At 40.3% G+C, this 6,819-nt stretch overlaps 1 protein-coding gene across 3 annotated transcripts in view; it reads right to left on the reverse strand.

The window, feature by feature from the left end:
• sema4d (sema domain, immunoglobulin domain (Ig), transmembrane domain (TM) and short cytoplasmic domain, (semaphorin) 4D) overlaps positions 1-2,297 on the reverse strand; it is a 37,097-nt gene extending 34,800 nt beyond the window's left edge. For 2 of the 3 annotated variants that reach the window (XM_078271169.1, XM_078271173.1), the window contains exon 1: positions 2,206-2,297. The gene's annotated coding sequence lies outside the window, so the exon portion shown is untranslated. The remainder of the gene's footprint in view (positions 1-2,205) is intronic. The other variant, XM_078271171.1, reaches the window with a different exon arrangement.
• Positions 2,298-6,819: the final 4,522 nt, after the last annotated feature.

The raw sequence follows: 6,819 nt of genomic DNA on the forward strand, positions 1-6,819 counted from the left end.
TTAAAAATAAACTAATAAGCTTTCATGAAATGGGAAGTCCTGGAAAACAACATGCATGCAAAGATTTCCTCCCATAAAAAGCAGGTAAGGGAATGTCTGAAAGTCTAGAAAGAAAGACTACAGTTTCTTTATCTGCCTAGGACTATGACCAGCAAAGGGAATGGAAAAATAGATTTCCATTCTTACACCAACCTATCTATATTCAACTAATTCATCTACCATATTTACCCTTCTCTCCCAAGGCAATTCCAAAACCTGCAAGAGGCAATGACAACTTTACAACGCAAACACAACCTCTAACTTGAAGTTAGTGTGACAGACTGAAATGCCTGAGCCTCTCAGCGGCACGCAGCCACTGGTTTAATGATTTGTCTGCTTCTGGTGAATGATCACACAGCAATATCCTGTTCTGGCTAGTTCTCCAGCACCCCTGAGGGTCTGGCTGACATGATTCTGGCTTTCCCGGGTGCCACCCAGCCCATCATATTGACAAGATCCGGCTGGCTGCCCCCATGCCTGATATGACCCAGCAAAGGACCTGTGGAATCAAACTCGATGAGGCAGAAGAATTACTTATTGGGGCCGTGAGGGACTGGATGCCATAGCCCATGCATTTTGGGGAGCCCTGAGAGAAGAGGAGGGGTGGTAAATGTCACTAACGAAGCAGTGGAAAACAGATTAAGAAAACACAACAGCTGTATTGAAAAAGGGAAAACTAAATAGCTGGCATGTTACAAAATTCCACAGTGCTTATGCAATGTGAGCTTGTATATAATCAATGCGAGGGGCATTTCTTTACTGTTAAGTGAGGAGCATTCATGCATTTCCAAGAGCATGTGGTAGAGACAACAAGTAGTGAAATGTCAAATCCTTCCGTTTATCAGGAATAGGGCTGCAACTAATGATTACTTTCAGTATCAAATAATTGTCGATTTTTGGCCTAAAAAACATTAAAAAAATAGTTTAAAGAGACCCATAACAATTTGCTGGAGCCCAAGGGGACGTCTTCAAATAGCTTTTTCGTCCAACCCACAGTCCTAAACCCCATAATTGTCAGTTTACTATTTTGTAAGTAAGGAGAAGTAGCAAATCTCCACATTTGAGAAGCTGGAATCATCCGTTTGGCATTATTGCTTTAGATTCATTTTCTGTCGATCAACTAATAAATCAATTGTTTTGGCTCTACGCCGAAGAACTATGGCTTGTGAAGGCATCTGTCTCTCCTTCACTCTCTCAAAAGCCTGAACTTCATTTTAGGGTTGCTGAAGGTTAAGAGAAGGACCACGGTGATGATGGTGTAGATTGAATTATACTGCACTGAGCCAGGAGAGTCACACATGAGACACAGGGCTTCAGGTAACCAGGCCAGAGGGCAAATGGTGAGACAGAAAGTTACTCCATAACTTCTTATTACTCCCTCCGGTCTACACCGACTAAGACTAGACATGCTTGCAGGTGAAAGGTTTAGGATTATCCACTGATGAGCCCCAGCCACACTGGCCTTCTGGCACAGGATGCTTTCAAGGCTGAAGAATTATAAACTTCAGAGACAAAAGTGCATGCTGCAGGAGTTTATTTCGTTTAATGCTCCAACCAGCTTTAATATAAACTGTGGTAACGTGGATATGTGCTTCAAGGCTGTCGATAAAAAAAAAAAAAAGTCTTTTGTTGTTGCAGTGAAAGAGAACGCTTGATTTATGTATGCCAAGAGTAGAAACCCCTGAATGACCTCTGGGTGCCAGAATGGCACTTTGAAAGTGCAAGGGGAGTTTAATCTTTAAAAAGATTTGTGTGAGCACGGCTGGTGAACACGTAATATTATATTCAGGAGGTATTTTGCGCGTCAAGGACAGTGACAGCGACTGCGTGGACTCTTGCCGCAGTCGTCCGCTAACATCTTATTTTTTTCCGCAGTTCGGCTTTAAAACGTTGTGGGAAAGTATTTTAAAAGTTTTATGTGCCGTCAAAATGAGTGGAACTATTTGAATTATAACGCTGTATTTTTCCTTCTTTTTGTGTCTCAATGGGGTTTTTCGGCTTCAGTGCAACAAGTGCAGCTGAGGTTGAAGTCGGCGACAGCACGCATGAACACGACCAGCGGGGCACAGGCTGAAATAACTTAGCAATTTTGAAACAAGAAAGCCCCGACACGACTTAGCTAGCGCTAACTCAACTGTGCAAGTAAAAATGTGTGGTGCTGCTCACCGTGGGGAAGTATTCCTTGTTTGTCCTTGTGTGTACGAAGATGAGCGTCGGTGCAGCAGCAGCGTGAAAGTTTGTTTGGTTGGTTGGTTGGTTGGTCGCTCTCTCTCTCTCTCTCTCTCTCTCTCTCTCTCTCTCTCTCTCTCTCAGCTCAGCATGGCGGCTGGGTCCAGAGACTGGATTCAAACCTCTCCGGGCTGCGATATCAACAGACAGGGGGAGGGGCAGGGGGAGGCGGCGGTGGTGGTGGTGAGAGACCCAGTGGTGAAAGAAGTAGGCCTACTCAGATCTGAGTAAAGCAATCTAAAACATACTCCGTTACAAGTAAAGGTCCTGCTATCAGAATTTTACTCAAGTAAAAGAACAGTTAGTGTTAGCATAAAAAATGTAGGCTATATTAGCTTAATTACTGATGCATTAATATGTTCATCACTTTAATGTTGCAGCTGGTAAAGGGGATAATGATTTTATATAGGCTACTCCTGGTTAGCTTGTGAATGAATCAATACAGTCTTATCTTGATCTATAATATTCGCCTATATCATAATATATTAGTTGATTGTATTTTGTATTATTAATCTGAATCTGCAAAGTAACTACTAATTATCAAATTAATGTAGTGCATTTCAGAGGCAAATGTTTTGCTTTTTTACTCCATTACATTTATTGGCAGCTGGAGTTGGTTACATTGCAGATAAAAAATTCAAAGTATGATGCATTACTATATAAAACTGTCAAACACAATATAAGTAGTAAGTTAAAATGAGCTCTGCCTCCCCCAGCTACAACATTGAAACAGTTTATATGTTAAAGTGGAACGTCAAGGATATAGACTAATGCATCTGTAGTAATAGTCCGATAATATTATGTATAATGATATAACACACTGAAAACGGCAATTCTGCATTGCTCTTAAAACTTCTGTACTTTTACTTTCTTTAATTTTGAATGCAGAACTTTTTCAAAGGTTTCTTTTTTTATTTACAGGTATGTTATTTGGGTGAAGAATACTAAGCATTTTATTTTAATTAACTAATTAATCAATTCATTCAAGATGTCCTCTGTGGTAGCCAGCTACAGCCCTGGTGAAGAATCAATACCTTAAACCTTTGGTTGAGGGGAATCTGTAGGTGGGACCAGTGGGTTTAAAAGGTCCCTGCTGGAGGTCAAAGGTTATACAACATTTTCATAAAGGAGAAGTGAATCAAAAACACAGTGAAGGAAAGACAGGCTGACCCTTGTCTCATTGTGCAGGGCAGAGAAGGAGGGAGAGGGGCTTTCCATGGCACTGCAGGCTGAATACAATACCATCTTTGAGTAAAAGACAGATTGCTGCTTGTGGATGATAGAACAGCGTCACACTCTACCTCTGTGGCTGCTTTGTGGGTTCACTGAATAACAAATGTTAAGAAATTTACCTGCCCAATTGAGCTCCAGTGAGTAATGTCCTTTTTCTTCGCCGCATCCTTAAATATGCCAAAACTCCCAGGCATCATCCGCTATACTACAAATTGTTTATTTTCATATCAGCCCCTGGTGATTTGAGAGCTCAGGGTTAAAGGCTGGCTGGAGTTAAAAGGGGACAGTAAGTGCTGCCTGAAATGAATACGTAAAGCAGCTGGGTTTATCTTCACTCACTCTGTGACATGTGCTGCTAAGAGAAAACAGGTGACTGAGGAATGTGTGCTGAAACCCAAACGTAATACTGGTGCTCAAATGATTTGACGCCACTTAGATAGATCTGCATTTTTAAAGTTTATTTTTATGGACTTTATGTAGGTTTTTCTTTTATTGTTTGCCCCCCTTTTCATAAGCCATCTCTCTTTCACAGAAACACAAATTCTACTTGTTGGTGGTTAATTTAATAAAAGAATGCCATCTTAATTTTTTTGATTTTAAAGAAAGAGGGACACAAAGACACCACACAGTGAAGCTTATTTTAATGCTGCTCTAGATAAAAAAAATCAGATAACGCCCAAAATGTAAATGCGGCAGGAACAGAGAGTCACATACACACACACAATAGATGAGAAAGTAATGGAGTTAGGTGTAGATTTCCAGTGTAAGTATATGATCTTCATGCCTGAGCTCTACAGACACACCAGTTGGATATATTTAGAGTCCCTAGCTGGTGTATCCATGCTACAAGGCAGACCACAATGATTCACAATACTGGAAGGGCCAGCGCTGGTCTGAGATCAGTCAAGAGGGGACTGCATGTGTCGACTGGTACGGGACAGGATCGACACCACAAGAGTCAGAGGTCAGGGCCACTCATATCAAAGGTAAATACAGTTAACTCAGGAGTTTGAAATGAAACATTACCCCCTATATCACTTTTAATAATACTAGAGTCTGCAAAGCTTAAGTTTTATTATGCAGCAACTGTTAATGCTGATATACTTTCTGAAGGTCTTACAGCTATGAACAGAGGTTAAATGTGTCAGTACAGTTGCCGTACACCAAAACGATGGTGTAATGTTGCTCAGTGATTACTTGACTAACCATCAAATATTCACAACAATGTCTTCCCTGTTTTTTGAATCACTGAAGAAGTGTAACAAAGAGTAATATCACAAAAAAGACAAGAAAGGAATTTGCAAAATAATTACTTTTGTTTTGTTTTTTTACCTGCTAAGATGGTCAACCATCTTAAATTCCATTAAATTAAAATAATTCCTGTGGGCCAAACATACACAAGTGCAAAAATGGCAGAAGTTTGGTTCAACTTGCTTTCTCACTTGAGTAAATGCAATGGCATATTTTATAAGTCCACACCAATAACCAGGTTGACTTCAAGAAATGCCGTCATTATTTTTGCAATAATGCATTACAGGTTGACTAACACCAGTGTGGAAAAGCAGCACCATCTAGTGGCAAATATCACACGTCATCCTAATATTGCATGAACCGTTGCCCTTCGCGCTCACATTGCTGTTTCTTGCGCGTGCACAGACCCATGGCACATACCCTATATGTGTCCCGGGTGTCCCTATTTGTTGCTTTAGTTATGATGAAAATAATATATGTGCTTCAGCTACATATTTTTAAAATGTTCCATCAGACATCATGGAGGCGTTATTTTTGTGATGTTTTCACCGGAAATCCCGCCTCACATCTCTGCAACAAATCAATTAACTGCGCCCCCTGGCGGGCACTTAGAGGTGAGGACTATTTGCTACTACTGGCTCTTTGACTGTGCAGATGATTTGGCTTAAAATAAATTGAAAGTAGTGTGTACAAAACAGGCCAACATCTCCAAAGCCCAAGTACTCTATGGTATTGATTATTTTGTGTCATCTTTCAAAGAATGGACACATGTGTTTTAAGTTATGGAGTGAAACCACAACATTACCACAGTACCAGACTTCTAAAACAGTTCCCAAAAAAGTGTAACTTTATCAGCAGCAATGTGTTTGTCAACCGCCAACAGCTTTGATCACAATGCAAGATCAGTGAGATCCCCCAAAAGGTAATATGTTCAGTTGCATGTCCTTGCACAGCATGCCATCTATTCCAGCCAGCTCACATGCCCAAGCTGAGCTGAGGTCTGAGGTCTTGTTTTTGTGTTATACAAAATGGTACAAAGAGGTGATTACTAAGTGCTGCATCAATACAGGAGATGTATACATTAAAATGTCTCCTGACAATCTCAGGCCGTTCAATTCAATGATGGGCTATTATTTCCATCACAACTCAAACTTCATAAAGCAACAGATGAAGCTTGTTTTGGCTCTGTGTAGTTGAGCAAATACAATCTTAGACTTTCATTTGATCTTATTTTGTTTATGAAAGCATGTAATGTATTATTGTGAGTGTTACTAAAGGTTAGAAATATTTTTTAGAGTGTAGTTAGTATATGCTGCAGCACAGGAACAAGCAGATGGAGAAAAAATGTTGTGATCTAAAATGCAGTGTCATGCCATTTAGGTTAAAAGTTAAATTATATGCAGCAGCTTGAATATAAAATACAGGTTTTAGGAGTATATAGACATAAATTGTGAACTCTTTGTTCTTTCATTTTCTATGGCAGCTTTCAACTTATTGGTGTATACTGCCACCAACAGTGGTGGAAGAAGTACTCAGATCCATTACTTAAGTAACCAATGACACACAATGTAGAAATACTCCATTACTTGTTAGTGACATTATATAGACAGGAAAGGTGGGAGAGAGAGAGAGATGGGGGTGAAGGGCCACAGGTCGGATTCGATCCTGGGCCGCTGCAAAGGACTCAGCCTACATGGGGAGCACGCTCTACTGGGTGAGCTAGAGGTCGCCCCGTGGTGAAGCTATTTTAACTTCTTCATTTGCAGTTAGGTTGTTTGGTCCAGTGGTTCCCAAAATGTCACTAGATAAATCTGAGGTCATTAATGGGAGAGGAAAGAAGAAAAACTAAACAATTTGTTCTGATACTCACATCATTTTGTGAAATTTGAATATTGGATTGGATGTACCCTTTGGGCCTCAAACAGTTATTAAAATGAAACAATGTGGGCGCCCAGATAGCTCAGTCTCTCTCCTCTTTCATGTCTTCAGCTGTCCTGTCAATAAAGGCCTAAAAATGCCCAAAAAAGAATGTAAGAAGTTTGAGGTGAAATGTGTCTTTGATTCGTT

This window comes from Sander vitreus, chromosome 16 (genome assembly GCF_031162955.1).
Source record: "Sander vitreus isolate 19-12246 chromosome 16, sanVit1, whole genome shotgun sequence".
Lineage (NCBI taxonomy): Eukaryota > Metazoa > Chordata > Actinopteri > Perciformes > Percidae > Sander > Sander vitreus.